Raw genomic sequence first — 18,267 nt, 5'->3', positions numbered from 1 at the left:
TAACTGAACCTGACCATTTTCAGTTGGCAACCTAGGCAATGGCTTATCTTACCTATGGGGGGGGGGGGCAGCCTTGACTCCCTGCAATGTGGGAATGGAGTCTTTGCTATTCACTTTTTGCTAGTTCAGCATAATTAGCAGCGGAACAACAAACAAAATAATTTGAATAAGGTTCATAAAGAGTCAACTTGTTTGGATTAATTGCAAACAAGATAAAGCTTAATGACCCTTTAAAAGTAATTTTGTCCTACAAATGCTTAGACTTTGCTGTTGTGTCAAAATCTTGTTCAATATGACCAGTGGCATCATCTATGCAGCTACTGCCTTGTGGTATAAATTACACTTCTTTTATTTATTTATTTTTTAAGTTTAAAGTCGCTTTCAGCTATTTCCTTGTTGCCAGTGAGGGGATATAAATAATGTACTTTCCAATGGTGAAAACCTTTGGTAACGGTTTACATACAGTAGTCACACTACTTGTGTTAGATTAGTCTTATTAATCAGATATGGAGATAAGGGAAGGTAGACAGTTGCCTTCAATTATCTACTGCCCTTTTGAGTGATTCTGGCCCAGAAACTAACCTTGTAATCTATACAACAGTGTGGTGAAAGAAAACAAAGAGCCATGAACAGGGAGGGTGAAGCAAGTTGCTAAAAAATACACCTAGAAGCAGCTGAGAAGCACTGGGCTTCAAACGAAACCCCAGGTTTCAAACAGCAGCTCTGAGGCAAAATCAGAATGAGTTGGGTTTTTTCTTTGTGGAATTTCACCAAAAGACCTCATGCTTTTTGGTCATACTTCTAGATCATTACAATATCCATAAATCCTACTCAATCTCTGAAAATCCAGAATACAATGCAAATATTTTATTCTGCTCCTTCACAATCTGAATATTGCACCATCTGCTGTCAATAACCATTGAACCCAGTATGTATTAGAGGCTGAAAGGCAGCTCCCATTTGATCATAGTGGAACTGTTGACAACTTAATAGCCTGAAGTCCAAGGCTGTAAGAACCTAAAATCCTGATGTAATGGAAAAAGGATGTGAAAGGGGTGGCTGACGACCATTAATGCACGCGGGAGGGGTTTTCTCCCGCTCTGAGACATACCTAAATAAATAATGGGTTTATCTTTAAGTGTTTATCTTTGTGTGCTAGTATCCAACAAACACTAAGAACTACAACATGTTTCCCTTGGTGTTGCAGGGAAAACACAGTCCATGTGAAACGGTTGGTTCGTGAAAATATACGATAATCATCATGAATATAGCTGTAGAATTATAAACAGGTCCTTCCTATTACCTATACAGTTTGTCATTATCATGCACTAAATTTGTACTTTGTTCAAAATGTTTACAGCATGCTAATTAGTCAAACTACTATTTTTCTTTATACTCATTATCAGGAATGAAGGATTTGCGTTGTTACTTTATAAGACTTATGAAAACTCAGTAATAGGAATGCATACATCGGTCACCTGTGAGATCCATCTATGAATAATTACATGAATAGAAATGCGAACAATCTTTCTAAATAATCCACGATGACTGATCGTGTGGTTAATACCAAAAACAAGAGTCTCCCAGCACATAGAGGATAATTAAGTCAAGCTGGTGGGCCAAACGTGAATTTAATGTGCAATCATTCTTGCATCTGCAAGAGTTATGTTTTCAGAAGATCAGATTAGTCTTGTTGGGAAGTGGCCAGGCTGAAATGAATTACGGTATTTATTTTATACCATGTGATCTCCGGATATAACATGTGTGCCCTGGCAGAACCTCTGAATAATTTCAGTTAGTGGTCAGCAATTCATTTTCATCAGTTTTCGAAATGACTTACTAATCACAACACAAATTAACTGCCCTCTCATACAATCACGTTCATGCTTCCTAATTAAGCTTAATAAGAAAAGTGTCGTTAGAGCAGGTAAGCAATGTGATTGAACATACCTGTGAACAAGCTGAATATCACAGCAGTATACTGTACAACTTGTTCATTTTATAGTCATCAAGTATTTTCTGTTATTAGTAACCTCCAGGACTAAAGTACAAAAAGTACTGAGGAAAAACTCTTGAGGTGGAAGATTAAGTTCTGTGGCACCATCAAATATGTATAACTTAGCAATAAGTGTCTATTTAAGACTACAGCTGATGGATTGGAGTCATTCACAGCTGAATGGAGGAGTCGTATCATCATTTTAAAAAAATGCATGGAATGGAATGTTTTGCAAGTACCCCCAAGTACAATATGTTTTGAACTTCAAAATAAATGATTAATAAGTGATTCTTCTTAAAGCATTGTTCTTAAGCCAGAAATTCACTTGGGGAAAAAAACTCACTTGCGTACCCCACGCACATTGGGAATTAAGAATCAACATTTTACATCATCAGTCTTGTTATTGGTAAAGTGGTTACATAGTATATCATGCTAAATGAATTGCACAATATTTTTGGCAGCTACTGTAGCAAGCAGTTGTTATAAGTCATTACTTCATCACTTCAGTTTTTAGTCAAGGCCTTTGGTTAACACAAAATAATACTCATTCTAATATCACTTCAACCTAATCTTATCTTTCTGGTGTGGAGAATTACTACATTGTTGGCATTTCTTACTCAGCTTTACCACTTTATGTTTCCAGTGAAGATTTCATATTACTATATGAATATGTATTAGTCTCAGACATACTTACCATTCCCTCCTTGGAGTTCAACCTAGGAATGTAGTCAAAAGTCCTTAAAACAGAAGAAGGTTACCGGGACTAACCACTCTATTCCTGGGAATGACGTACAGTAAGACTGGTGTGAGGAAAATGTTTAAATGTGATGATTTGGGAGGAGCTTTGCCAAAATGTTGCATTGGTATTTGAGCAGTTTGAGAGTGATCTCCTTTCATGAATTTAAGAGCGCAATAAGGCCATTTTTACTTCTAAATATTTGTTATTATCCATTTGAAATTCATTACCTTGTCTACAATTTTAAAGTGAACTTGCATAATTTATTTATTAATGATTAAAATAATATGAAAAAAAATGCAAGAAAGTGATCATCTGTTTTCTTTATTTTCATTTGTTAAAAAGGAAGTTTGACTTGTTTATTTTAGTTATAAATATGTGGAAAATGATGTGTGAGAAGCTCCTTTAAAAAGCTTTTATATAGCCGGCGATCTGTAGACTCCGTAAATCCACACCCAGTGTAAACTGGGCCTGCACTAGGACCTTATTAACTGCACTAGGACCTTATTAACATTTATTTGGCATTCAGAGGTCCAGTTTCTTTATTTCTAGGATTATTTTTGACTGTTTATGTATTCATGTACAAGTTATCACTACACATTTTCATTTCTATCTGCCATAGCCTTCTGAAGTATTTCAAATATGCCTATAACAGACATTTTGGGCAATTTTCTGCTTTTGTTGTGATCATTAAAATCTTAATGGCCTGTCTCTAGAACGCTGGTTAAAACAGTCAGAATTTAATCTCTCTAGTGAAGGGGTCATTACACCGGAGTCCGTGTATCCCTAAGGGGTCTGCAGATAGGTTTAAGGGGGTCCCTGTACTTGGAATGGGAAGAAATTGCTTCTTTATTTTCCGTTACCCATAACTGCAGTTTAGGGGCGAAGAGGCCCAGAGACACCACCATCTGCCGGAGGGGGGCATGGCACAAAACAAACCAATAACCTTTGCTCTAGTGAAATAGTATCCAGAAACACACTGACCCCCAGCCTTTCTCAGCACCTTACAAAACAACTCAGGGGTATGAGAGAGATAAAAACAACCTATTAAAAACTGATTTAGTTGAGGCCACCAGCGAATGACCATTTAAAATGCCTTTGGGTCCAGACACCGGCACGTGTTTTATTGTTCATAATTATTAATAGTAATTATTGATATTATTAGTAATAGTTTTTCCACCCATCTACCTTCCAGTCACTAATCCTCATTATGGGTGTTGTTTTTCGGGGGGGGAAGGTGGGGTGGGGGAGGGACTGGAGCCTATGCCAGACAGGACACAAGCCAGCAGAACATCCTGGATGTGATGAGCACATAACGTCACAGAAGTGTCTTTTTCCCTTACGATCTCCAGCTATGCCGTCACCACTCGAGCATAAAGTGAAGACAACTATTATTTTCTGATCATCCACACTAAATATGTACCTCATCCAGGGCACTGTAAGGATGCTCCGCAGTCTGCTGGGCCAGAGTGGATGCTCTGCTGGCCTGGAGCGGATGCTCCGCAGTCTGCTGGGCCAGAGTGGATGCTCTGCTCTTCCTACCTGTTAGTACTCACACATGATTTCACAAATGTGCAGTTCCAGTGGGTGTTAAGTGACTTGGTAAATGGTATGGTAAAAGCATGGTAAAAGGTCATGCTCATTACAATTACAATCACATTACAATTACCTGCCTCACAGTATTACGTCATGATAAAAGTCACTTGTATTGTGCTATCTTGTTATCCTAAAAAAGTATACATACTTATAGACTAATATGTACTTGTGTTGTCTTGACATAGTCATACTAAAAAGGTCATTTCAGTTTTTATTTAGCCCTGTATACATATCTGTCTTCTTGTTCACTGTTTGACCAGAGTCTTTCTGTCACCTATAGCAAAAATACGTCTTGTTAGCAAGCTGTCAGCTGCCAATAATAACCTCCCGTCGTGTTTAGCAGCTATTTAGAGCTAAATTAGTCCTTTATCTGCCAATACTGTAGCTTTTCAGTGAGTTTGAATCAAAGGGAACATATAAACGTGTGCATGAGCACACATTTCACTCACCAGTTAACTGGCGTACCCCGAGGAATCATAAGCTTCTAACAAAATGGTATTTATCATGCATGTTGCTAGGTGTTAAGTTTTTTAAAGTTATGTAAGCTAGATCAGGAAGCTCTTGGAAATTTTCCCCACTAACTGGCAGAGGAAAGGGGGGAATCTGAGAACATTGTGCTTATGGAGAAGGTCTAAAAAGGTACCGGGTGAGTGGGAGGAGTGCGTTCGCTCTGCTAAGACTGTGGCGCGGAGATAAATGCAGGGGAGGGCTTACATCACTTCCGGCCTTTGTTCTGGACTTTATTTCCAAAGGCTTGGAATGCAATTCCTGTCAAGGGTGAAGGAATTCAAAACAAGCCCATTGACTCCATGCAGCGTGAGCAGGAAAGCGTATTTGTGATGTGGTGTTTGCTGGTAAGAATGCGACGGTTCCTGCACCACACCCTCCATGCATCCTGTACTAAGCCTGTCCCCTGTCTTTGAGAGCTCGACAATAACTCCGAAAGACCCACCTCCCAGGCCACATGGGGCCTCTCTCAAATAAACGCCTCGCAGAAAAACACCAATTGATCTGTTTCATATTAGATTATGATATTTATGCCACATTTATTATAATACAGTAGTTTTGTAATAATGTCTGCAGATGGTTAACAAGGTGGTGGGTAAACCTTAATTTAGCTTAAACTATATTATCCCAGGCACTATTTACTAGCACTATCTAAACATTTATCAGTAATCTAAAATTTAACTTATGCGTAATCTATAAATTACTAATAGGTCACATATACCCGGTAATTTAACTAACTTGTTGTTGTTTCATGAATGACGACGCAAACCTGATATCCATCAATAATTCATGGCTGTACGTTTGACACTTACTGATCCTGTCCTGAGCCCTGCCAGCTTGTTTTAATCCTATATTTTGTAAAGGACAGCAACGTCTTAAAAAGGACATTGCTGCCTTGGAAGGGTGCAACGTAGGGCTACAAGAATGATTCCTGGTCTTAGAGGAATGTCTTATGAGGAGAGGTTAGCTGAGCTGAATCTGTTCAGCCTTGAGCAAAGGAGACTAAGGGGGGACATGATCCAGGTCTATAAGATTCTAACGGGTCTGGATGCTGTTCAGCCAAATGGCTATTTCAATATTAGTTTAAATACTAGAACTCGTGGCCATAAGTGGAAACATATTTAAATGATGTCTTTCTTCTGAGAGGTAAAATGGAGAACTGTGTACTGTATATATATTTATTATTATCCATTGCTCCATTCAAAGCACATTGTAACTGTTGTTAAAACTTATGGCAACTTTAAACTAGCAGCTATATTGTCAGGCCAATGGGACTGATAGAATTTCTGAGCCTGTATGATAACGGCTACTATGCAGACATCCAGTTTGACAAAGCTGCTCCCCACTTGTTCTCCTGTTCGCAAGTCAGCAAATCGAAACGTTCTTTAAATTCTGTGATAGTGCCCCAACCGCACAGATCTCCAGGATCACGGGGTCCTGCTTTCTTCACGGCTGTTCGCAGACGAGCAGATCTGTCTGTGCTGCGCTCACTGTCGACTTGACGGGCAATATCAACGGTACCGCTCAGAAAAGTCGTCACATGCAGTCTGCAGCTTTCTCAGGCAGGCTTCCGCTACTGAAGCATATAATCGTGCAAATTTGAAAGAACCGGCTCTGAGCCAGTCATGAGCTGCGGTTCCTGACCCCTCAATCGAGTTGTCAGTCTAGACTCCTCATGTTTCACCGTGGTTTCCAGCCACCGGTCTGACCCCAGCCGTCGCTCACTCAGCTGTGTCTCATTAGCCACAGGCTACAACGGCGATGCTACGTTTACGTAATGTGATGCAGAAGATGCTGCCGCATGATACAAAGAAACAGCATACTGTACGTTGCCTGACGTCACCTTGGAATTTGGGTTTGAGCCATGTCTTAATCTAACTCAGGGATTTAACCACATGTTATTGAGGATAAAACAATGTTGGGTTTTTCTCTGATAGTCAAAGCAGGTAAGTTAGAGTTATATCTGGCCCCCATCTTCGAAACTCGAAGTCTCTCATGTTTCCTTTAAAAAAATCATTAGGCCTTAGATTGCAATAACTAAGATGTAAAACTTATGGTTACACTTAGTGGTAACAGCAGAGCACCAGAGATTATTATTGATGTCCCTAATTTAGAAAACCATTTATTTAAATTTAATTCTTTCCATTTGGTCATGCTACCCAAGACTAAATGTAAAAAAGAGTGCGGCTGTATAGTTCGACATTAACAGTCAGAATGAAGATTTAATAATTTAGCTTCATTAATAAGATAATGAACTGAAAAAGGACAGTAAGCTATTCGATGGCAATTATTGCTTTAAATGTCCCCCATCCTGTTTCGAAGTAGAAACATTAAATTTGGCATAAAATAACTGAACCGCTGTTCCAAATATAGCACACAGTGAATTTGATTAAAATGTTAAACAAGCCAACATCTGTCATATCTTTTCGGTGATATTCAACAGAATGCCTGTGATAGATCTTATTCTGTCCTTGGTGACGGTCCATGACAAATATTCAGTATTTGGCAGCAAAAGAGAATTTTCTCTTTGCTCACATTGCAGAAACATACGCTTTTGCCACTAAAACAGCCAAGAACTATTTCTTTGATTTGGATCTGACAGACTAGGTACAACTAGCAACGGTACAGCAGTTTACAACTGTGAATAAATTATTGTACAGATTTTGATGAACTTTTGTTATGTACAAGAATATAACTTTTATGCTGTTCTAGTCATCATCATCATCATCGTCATCATCATCGTCATCAAAGGTATCATGGTGCTTCTCCTGACGAGGGCTGCAATGGCACTTTACCAAATTGTTCCGATCAGATTTCTCTGTCCAAGGCACCCGACTCCGGCTCGTTCTGTGACGCCCAGATGTTCCTAAGCTAGCTGGGAGGTATAATCCTCCAGGATGTCCTTGGTCTGCTCTTAGTCCTCTGCCCAGTGGGATGTGTCTGGAATGGTTCCCTTGGGAGCCAACCAGTTTGCTTCCTTATACTGGCTCCTGTTTGCTCCTCCACACCTTCTTTTTCAAGTTCCCTTTGGATTTTCAAACTACTCGCCGTTTTATTGAGAGTGAGTCTGACAACCCTGCAGAGAAACATCATTTTTGTCCCAGGTACTTTTTACTTTGATTATTACACAGAGCTGATGACTACAAAAGTGGACAGAGTCTGACTAGTAAACCACAGGCCTCATCTGACGGCTTCCTGTTTCACCACCAAGGACCAGAAAAGTCTCAGTATCTGAAAAATAAGGCATGAAACTAACCTGCCTGTCAATCTCATTCTCCTTGTACCATCATCTGTGAACGAGACCCTGAAGTACATAAACTTCTTTATAAAGGGCAGACTCTCCCCCTCACAGCCTCACAGCAACAGCCAACTCTTTTTGGAGGGATTACTATGGCCTAGGATTTGGAGGATCTGTTTCTCATCCCTGCTTGGCCTGCAAAGTAACTGCAAAGTCAGTCATGGAGCTTTAGCCTAGTGTGCTCTTGTATAATGCATACTTATGTGCATCTTTGTGTTAAAACATATTGTTCATAAAACCATCCCTGTCTAGCACAGTCCAATGAATATTTACCACTCGACTTTAGATCCAAGAAGCCATTCCTCCCAATCAGGCCACTTTGGATAACTCCATCATTCCCCACATGGAAGCGGTGTTAGAATTGTGGTAGAAGTCTTTGGGTGTCAACTGGTGCCCAATTAAGTGCCGGGGCGCCTCAGGTCGTTCACTAAGAGGAACTTCAAAGCAGGACAGAATTCACCCCTGATCGAGATGCTCGGTTCCAGAGCCGGCACTATGTATGGGAGGAAGGCTGACTGTACCTTGCTGATATGTTTCAATCTCCTGCACTAACTCAGGCTCCTTCCCAGCCAGAGAGGTGACAGTCCACATTCCCAGGGCCAGGTTCCATCATCAAGGTCTGATCCATCTGGGACTTTCTTGCTTACGCTTGCTGCCCAAGTGGCACTGCACCAGGACCACTGTAAAGGGGGAGGGGGAGTCAGGACGATTCCAAGGGCCCTTGAGTGACAGACACCTTAAAAAATTTGTGCCACCTTTGGAATGGTCTGGGTTGGCCAGCTATGAGGTCACCCAGGTCCGGACCTCGGTAACTTTTTAAAAGCTAAAAATAAAATTTGAAGCTAAATATTCACCTGAATAAAAAGGCTAACCAACATTTCACATAACTAATTACTTAAAAAAATTAACAGCTTATGAAGGGGGCGGTATCAATAATGTGATTGATGAGACGCACCCCCAACCCCCTCACTGTTTTTCAAACCCTGGCTGCAGCCATGTGGGTTGGTTAACTAAAGAGCTTTCTTGGGGTCCACAGTGTCTAGCGGTACCCCTCGAGTTTGAGTCAACTTGTAAGTGCAGGTACTAAAGGTGTATTTGAATTTGGTGATCAGTGATCATTGTTGACATACCACAGCACACAGTGCACAATAACGAAATGTGTCATCTGCATTTAAACCATATGTGACATTGTGACATCGCAGGGGGCAGCTATTTCAGCACCCAGGGAGTAGGGCTTGGAGGCGTTACCTTGCTCAGGGTACCTCAGTGGTGCTTTGTTGGTTGGGGATTCGAACCAGCAATCTTTCGATTACAAGTGCGCGTCCGTGAGCTTATGTAAATCTATTAAAGTCATTCTTTAGCAAAGACAGAAGGAACTGGGCTATGGTCTTGATTGCACTGGATAACGCAGTTCCACTCTTATTTTTGGATATCTGAATGAAATTACATGCATTTGAATCCAGTGCCCTACTTTTAAGTCTGAGTCTGATTTTTTCATGGCAGAGATGTGGATGGGGGAGGAGTCACTAATGTCCTCTCTGGTGCCTTAAAAAGAAAAAAATGAATTTGGGTCTTCTTGGTTAGGAAGTCCTGTTTATAAAATACTGGAGAGAGGCTACTGTACTTTACAGCCATTATTATCATTGCACAGTTTTTTTGCATGTGTCACAGATGTTCCACCTGAGAGAGCCAGTTAAGCATGGCTAATCATTGCCCAAATGATAGATTGGGGAATATGATGAATTCTTTATTTGCCATTTGCACTTGTATGAGTACCGGTAAACTGGAGTTCTTCCAATCACGAGAATGCAGGGATATTATCATTACCTGGGCAAAGGCCACATAAAAAGCTAAAATTCAGAGATATTAGTTTGCACTGTGAAGAGAACCAAAAAAGCGACACAGAAGTAGCCTATACTGTATGTATCTTGCGTGTCTAGTTGGACAAAGAGAACTTTTCAGGCCTCAGTCCCACAGGAGGTTTCCACAGCAAACTGCTCACAAGACCAGAAACCGCTTTATTCATGTGGGACAGTTTTGGAGTAGAGAATGATAGTGTGGAGCATTGTCTCCCACAATGTTCACTGCAAACAGACACGAATACGCGTTCCGACAGAACAAAGTGCTCGGCTTCAGCACTAAGTATTGCTGGCAGCTCCAAAACGGTATGGGGCATGACTCTCTGGCTTTGCCTACAGCCAATCATTCAGTCAGAAGCAGAGTGTGCATTCCAATATAACAGTCACGTTGTGCCATCATGATTCTTCCATGCTGGGAGCGATGACTTTAAGGGATGACAGTGCTTCAATCCACAGGCAAAACCTTGTCAACTTGTGGTTACAGAAGTGCAGAAGCCTTGCCAGTTATTGAGCCTTAGTCCTAAAGAACATGTGTGGGACTTTCCAGCTGGACCAGAGGATCTCCTTGATGAGAACTGGTGCCAGAGTCATGCAGAGCAGGCACAGTCTTTGTTGACTCCAAGTCAAAACATAGCTTTCGATACATGTGCTAAGCCAGAAACCTTCCTATCCTGTTTGGGTCCATACTTCTCTAAAAACATTTGTTCTTCTTTTTTGGAATTATTATTAACTGGCTTGACAAACCCCTTTTTAAACTAGAAGGTAATTTGTGCCTGTGGTTCAATCGTACATTTTGAATGTATATTTAATGGCACTATATTAATGTTGTTTACTTAAAATGTTTAAGCGCTACACAGCACTATACTTTAGTGTTACTCTATGGTTACACTTTGCTCCATTATCTCTGCACTTTCTTGAAAGAAGTTACAGACAAATAAGTGCTAGAAAGCACACAAATTCTCACTATGAGAAGATGCCATATTTAAAATTTATTTCTTACCAAAAATAATATATTCCAGTAATGTAAACCTTACAACAAATCCCCTTTTGCGGTGGCTATTGTTTTTAAACGACAGAAGTGGTCTTTGTGCTCTGTGGGAGTGCAAAGAGCTGGACTAAAGACTTCAGGCAAACAATCATATGCTCACGTGTCCAATGGGTCATTGCTACTGGCCTTTCAAACACTCTGTCAGGTCCCCTTTGACGCAGGTCCGTTTCCTTCACAAGTAAGATTTTTATTGTTTTGAGGGAGCAGACTCCAGAATCTCTCTCCACCAGCCACTTCCTTCTTCCTCTCTCACAGGAAATACTGCAGCAACTCACTTTTTTTTCTTCTACTTCTTCCTTTTTTTCTCAGCCAAATCTGCAGAATAGAGTTCAGAATTACCCCACACGGGTTCAGCTTAATGGAAAGAAAAGATTCCTTGAGAAGAAAGATAGCAAAGCCACTAGTGACAGCAAACAGCTTGACCTGAGTGAATTTTTACCACGGCCCAAGGACAGTGCATCCCCATGGTGCCGGAACACATACACAGCCCAACACAGACAGCAGCCTGGAAGCCAAACACACTGAATGGCTACAGAAGCCTTTGGGAAATATATGTACATATAACCAAGCACATCCTCACTCATTCAATTCATTAAAAGCATCACATATTAGTAAATACCTTCAAAAATAAAACATCAAAATGGTAAACATTAAAAACATTAAAAACTTGTATACATCATTACAGTATATGCAGAGGGGCACACTGACTGGTGGCTATCACTGTTGTCTCACAGCTTGAGCTTTAGGAGTTTAAATTCTGCCTCTGCTCTGGGTGTGGAGTTTACATATTCAGCTTGTTCTACTGCTGGCGTGAATTTCCGCTGGGCTTTGCTCTGTTTCCTCCCACAGTCCAAAGACATGCAGTTAGGCTAATTGGTGTCTCTAAATTGCCCATAGCGTGTGTGTGTATTGTGTTTTTATTACATTGTGGGGACCAAATGTCCCCCACAATATGATAAAGAATTTTTTGATGTTGTGGGGACATTTTTCAGGTCCCCACAAAGATCTGTGACTGCAATCAAAAAATTAAAAATCAAAAAACTACAAATATTTTGTTTGGTTAGGCCTGGGTAGGGGTCAAGGTCGTTGTGTTGGGATTAGGATTTTCCCCATATAAATGAATGGAGAGTTCCCACAAAGATATAATTACAAACCTCTGTGTGTGTGTGTGTGTGTCCCCTGTCCTGTGATGGACTGGTATCCCATCCAGAGTGTCCCCTGCCCTGTGATGGACTGTTATCCCATCCAGAGTGTCCCCTGCCCTGTGATGGACTGTTATCCCATCCAGAGTGTCCCCTGTCCTGTGATGGACTGGTATCCCATCCAGAGTGTCCCCTGCCCTGTGATGGACTGGTATCCCATCCAGAGTGTCCCCTGCCCTGTGATGGACTGTTATCCCATCCAGAGTGTCCCCTGCCTTGTAACTTGTAATGGACTGGTATCCCATCCAGAGTGTCCCCTGCCCTGTGATGGACTGGTATCCCATCCAGAGTGTCCCCTGCCCTGTGATGGACTGGTATCCCATCCAGAGTGTCCCCTGCCTTGTGCCTGGTGATGCCTGGCATAAGCCTCAGCCTCCATTTGACCATGTTTAGGAAGAAAGCTGGAAGTTTTCTGGGTAGATAAGCACAACATGTCAAGGTTTTTCAGGTAGCCTGTTAACGAGCCCTTTAATAAACGCACTTAAACTATATCCTGTACTAAATGACTTAGCGATTAAAAAACAAATTTGGTTGATTATTTATGCTAGCTCCTCGACTATGTTGGTCTGCATGAAAGAATGATGTGGATAAGATGTAATGCTACTTAAAACATATATTGTAAGCATAGAAAACGTGAATTGTACCTTTGGGTTAATGCCATGCATTCCCAGCAAACTTGTTGACTGTAACCATGGTAGCAGCACATTGTTGTGATTACTAATTGGCAGCATAAATAGCATTTTGTCACACCAACAGACTATGAAACAAATGTTTTTGCAAAGGTATGTAAAAGCTTCAAATTAATCAGATCCTTCCCTGCTGAAGTTCACCTGCTTTGGCAAACCAGCAACCAGAATGATTGCAGCTTGACTGCAAATGAGCAATCATTCATCTTCTCCCCTCCTTTTGGGGACTTTTGATAAGCAAGCTGTGAGTCCGTGAGGTCAGTGTGACAAATGGATGACAGCTATTTTTAACCTCCTTCACTGATTTATCAAAAATAAGGCCTTGTACAAGTCTCTCTGTAAGGAGTGTGCAGATGGTAATACTTCGGCTTGTAGTACACAAGCAATAGGAGGGCGATTGTACCCTCAAGCACGTTTCCTAACTTTAAAAAGTAAAATAAATAAAACTGTAATCTGTTGATAGTACCCTTAATTGTTAATGCATGGTTTTATTTTTTCTATAAAAAAATGTTTTACTTTGTAAACAATATTAAAACGGTCTTGTCGTGATGCTTAATTTCCAAAGTATTTAGTTCCATTATCGCGCTTCTCTGTAAGATAACTGTCTGGAAGGCTTATAGTACATGTACCTCTCCGTAACTTCACAGACAGACATACTGTATACAGTTTTCATCTTTGCTTCCTTTGAGAGGCAACCGACTTCCTTTTACTTGCATTCATAAAATCTAAAGACTATAAACACATAAAACATTGCTTACAGAATATGCTGTTAGGAAAGGGGGTAATACGTACGCTAGACAAGCGCGACTGCAAATCTAATCCTTTTCCTACGGGATTTTAAAATCGTATATTCGCCAAAACGTTGTTTTTCTTTAAGTCATATTACGATTTCTTAGCTGCGTAAAAAATAACATTGTACTTAAATAATTTATAAACGAGTATACTAAGTCGTATAGACATTTCTGTATAGAAAACCCACGTACGGGATATTAAATGGTGAAATTTTGATTCATTAAGCAGTTTGAGCAGGATGGGGCTTGTTTGTTCTGTAAAGACGGTTTTATCAGCTCGAAACACACACAGGAATTCCGGTTTGGGATTGTCCGTCCAATTCCTGACTTCCACAGGAAAGCTTGCATAAAAAGCAACTGAAAAACGCCCAAAGGCATTTCATTTCTTTCCAGGCAGTTCACGGGGCACATCAAGCAATTTACCCGTCGGCCGTATCATAATAAAAAACTTTGGGATGAGATTAAAAGAAACTGAAACCATGGAAGAAGAGGGTAAATCGCCTGTCAAATGGTTACGGCTGCTGTCAATGGCAGCTGCTTTTGGCAAGACTTGAACCTCGTGCAAGTTGAAAGTGAGAGACGGTAGGCGTGCTTTTATACTAGGATAAATCACTATTACATGCTATTTCTTATGTGCATGCGTTTTAAATAAACAAAGTTGTAAATAATCATACAGTTGTATCTATTTGATGTGACTGATTCCTCTTTGCTTCATGATTTGTAGTGTTTTTTTTTTATTCTATAAATACTCTTGTAAAATACCGACACAACCGATTTAAAAGGGATATACTGTATTAGTATGTTGTATGTAGTACTGAAAGGATTTGGTACTTTCTCCATCCAGTGGTGTTCGCAACCATAAGTCAACTATAGCTGTGTTTATGAGAGATAAACTAGTGATTATTTTCGTAAGGTTTCATCTTACGAGGCGGTACTCGAATTAGATAAATTGTCGCTAAATAATTATGGAAAAAATATATTGTGTCGAAGTTGCGCGGTTATTTATGAGTCGGACCCCGATTAAAACTGCGGTAAAGAGGAGATCATATACGGTCCGATGACCTGATGGGACTTAGATGATCGAGGTGGCCGTCATATTTAGTATACCAAAATTTTCGCCACATTAAGACAGCGCTTGAGCTGCGATAAGGGTGAAGTATACAAAAGCAATAGGAGCACGCCCAGATAGGCTTCCTGAACGCAGTAATGGGTCAGGGGGCTGTGGGTGGGTGCATGACCTACTGCTAAGGCTCAACCGATAAGGAAACGAGTAGCCGAGACAAGTTTCAACTCTTCGAACCTAATGCTGAATGTGTGCGGTCACCAACCATAAAACAGTATAATATTATGGTAACTTGGATGTAGGTCAAAATCAGTTACTGTAAAGACTTGGCAGAAGCGCACCTGTAAACAGGCGATCATCGCCGCATCCAGCCAGCGATCGGCTGCGTTTTATAAAGGCACTACCAACAGCCCGTTTAAGCATGCAAAAGCTTATTAAAACACAAATACTGCGTAGACTAATGTCTGACCAAATGGTTCGTTTACAAGCTTCAAAGAACTGGCATACTTAACTGTCAATATGTAAAGATATATTTTACGAATTCTTAAGCTAATTTAAGCACACGTAAGGTATCTGAGGTGTGTAGTTATGTTACCTAACTTGCATTAAATCGCTGTATAGTCCATCATTTTTTATAAAGAACGAATCCTTTATATATTGCGTAAATCCATCGAGGAGTTTATTTTGCTAAAAGTATACACTTACCTGAAAGGTAACTAGATGGTGGACGGTAATATCCGTAGCTGCTTATTCTTTAAGCATTGGGTGGTAGTCGATTTATTTCTTTGTAACAAAAATTGCTGTTATTAGACGGGATTGTTCCCGTACACTGATGTCGCTTTTAATGCGTAACGTTTGGGTGTTTCTTTGACCTGTTGCTCAATCATAGCGCTTTAAAGCTGATTTGGTGGGAGGGAGATCGAGGTGCGGGTCCAGGGTGCCCCCCTGCGAGCTCTGATATTTTTCAGCAAAAGTCTACCGAGGACGACAAGCTGCAAACGGGAACGCAAAACAGCAGCTTTAGTAAAGAAAATATTCGAACTTGGGAATTCATTACTTCCTTCTAGATTCAATTTGCTGAGATTTTCGCATTTAGCACATTACAGTGGGAGTGTTTTATTGCTTGCATTGCTGGGGATCGTGGGATCAAAGAAATACCAGCAACCTCACAGAGAAGAGCGCTCCCCGAGTGAGTTTGAAATAATCTCTTTTTTTGCAATGCATTATGTCCGAATGTATTATCTGTAAGTTCATTTGTATCATCAGACTTCTGTCACCGATTTAATTATGTCACAGATTGTGCTTGAAAAAGCAGAACACATGGATATAGTGTCCTCGATACCCATAAAGACGTAACTGTAAAATCTGGCTGTTATAATCAGTAATGTGCTATTGTGGTTTTTACTACCTCCCTGGAGGACAAACTTCATTCATTCTTTTTTGTAGTGTCCCGCACGGTAAAATAACAAAGGGATGCACAAAGATATGCACGTAACTTACACAAAGTGGCTTGTGAAATAGCGCCCTCTGTCGACCGCTGTTTTTCATAAGCAGCCTACAGTTCAAAGGGCGGCGAATTTGATTTGAAATAATAGTGACAATAGTATTTATAGATTTCTGGTTAAGGCACATGGTTCAGGCACACACAGATATTTATGAGTGTTGCTTGTTACAGTGCAACTGTTATCGTTTAAACAAAAACAATTTTAAAGATGTATGTTTTCATGTTTGATAACCATGTATTTTACAAAAGTGTTCAGCAGCTGTTTCGAGGTGCTACATATTTCTCACTCTGACCCTGTACTGAACTTAACAGTATGGCGTATCAATGGATATTTCTATAATTACTATAATTTGTTAAGTAATTCATTATGCATCTCTATGTTTTACTTTTGATAGAAGCTTAAAACTATCCATCCATGTTCGAACTGGTTAGACAGCCGAATGCTTCAAACGAAATCGAAGGAATCGACATTGTTTTAGCAGCACAAAGTCATATAGCTGGCGATCACCACGGTGATCACCATTTCAGAGCATCGCCTGTGTAGCCTCCCCCCATAACCCCCCCCCCCCCCCCCAGAAGCAAACTTTTCTGCTTGTTCTGATCCCACCCACTGTATGGGATTGGCTGGACAGAAGGAGCACTCCCTCGTGTCACTAGTGCTCCTTAATGCTCAGGAACTAAAAGGATTTGCAATGGTGAATGCCTTTGAAGGAAGACTTGCTGAACATGTGCAAAATTATCGCCATTTATATGATGGGTCACGTCAAGTTTTTAAAGATGTGCAGACAACCTGCAGTTCATGAGAAGGAATTACTTATTTTCACTCTGTATGTGGGTCTGCTGTATGAGAAACATTTTGCTCCTTCTAGTGTAGTGGCGTGACATAAAACGATCAAGACGGTGTCGCTTTAAGATCGTTCACACCTGGGTGTTCAGTTTCATTTTGTCTGGATGTCATAGCCACCTTTAGGCACCTTTACCTCTAGGCAATAGGGGTACAAAAGGCAAGACTACGCCCTGTACAGGATGCCAGTCTGTCACAGGGCACTTACTCATGCACACACACATAATAGCATACTGTGAGTACTTTAGAGATACCAGTTACAGGGCATTTACTCATGCACACACACATAATAGCATACTGCGAGTACTTTAGAGATACCAGTTACAGGGCACTTACTCATGCACACACACATAATAGCATACTGTGAGTACTTTAGAGATACAAGTTACAGGGCATTTACTCATGCACACACACATAATAGCATACTGCGAGTACTTTCGAGATACCAGTTACAGGGCATTTACTCATGCACACACACATAATAGCATACTGCGAGTACTTTAGAGATACCAGTTACAGGGCATTTACTCATGCACACACACATAATAGCATACTGCGAGTACTTTCGAGATACCAGTTACAGGGCATTTACTCACGCACACACACATAATAGCATACTGCGAGTACTTTAGAGATACCAGTTAGCATAACTGCATTTCTTTGGACTCTGGGAAAAAACAAAGGTGCATGGAGAACACGGGCAGAACCTGCAAACTCCACACAAGCAGAGCTGAGATGGAATTTCTGCTCCCAGTGCTGGAGGTGTGAGGCGGTGATGCTGCCAACTTTAGCTAATTACATGACCTCGCCTGGAAGTGGCAGACACATTCCTGTTTTAGACGCTCTTGGCTACATTTCATAGTATGAAAAATATGTTTAATTCAATTTGACGTTGCCAGACTCTGTCTAGAATAGTTTCTGTAGCCTCCTTTTGTGGCTGATGCGATGTTACTAACCCCCATCTTGAGTCAAACCCCCACCCCCCCCCACCCCGTGGTGTTCCGGGAGTATCGCGTCTCATGCAATAAGTGCTGATAACTGCCTCGGAAAAAATACCCACTTAGGGATGCTTTCCATGAAGGACTTCACTTTGCCAAATTTGTAGCTTAGCCTCTCTATTGGGGCAAGCTGCACTGG

General features: G+C 40.8%; 1 protein-coding gene and 1 long non-coding RNA gene across 4 annotated transcripts in view; one reads left to right on the top strand and one right to left on the bottom strand.

Moving 5' to 3' along the window:
* Positions 1–9,859: 9,859 nt before the first annotated feature.
* LOC111847090 (uncharacterized) lies at positions 9,860–15,660 on the bottom strand. Its single transcript, XR_002839016.2, has 2 exons — positions 15,488–15,660; positions 9,860–11,355 (listed from the first exon to the last, which is right to left on the bottom strand). It is a non-coding gene; the product is annotated as an uncharacterized lncRNA (long non-coding RNA).
* egfl7 (EGF-like-domain, multiple 7) overlaps positions 14,088–18,267 on the top strand; it is a 16,511-nt gene continuing 12,331 nt past the window's right edge. For 2 of the 3 annotated variants that reach the window (XM_023817985.2, XM_023817987.2), the window contains exon 1: positions 14,088–14,301. The gene's annotated coding sequence lies outside the window, so the exon portion shown is untranslated. Of the gene's footprint in view, positions 14,302–15,764; positions 15,972–18,267 lie in introns of those variants that run through there. The other variant, XM_023817986.2, reaches the window with a different exon arrangement.

Source organism: Paramormyrops kingsleyae, chromosome 7, assembly GCF_048594095.1.
Source record: "Paramormyrops kingsleyae isolate MSU_618 chromosome 7, PKINGS_0.4, whole genome shotgun sequence".
In the NCBI taxonomy this organism is placed as follows: Eukaryota; Metazoa; Chordata; class Actinopteri; order Osteoglossiformes; family Mormyridae; genus Paramormyrops; species Paramormyrops kingsleyae.
The sequence above is the reverse complement of the archived record's forward strand: the minus strand, read 5'-3'. Positions and strand labels throughout refer to the sequence as shown.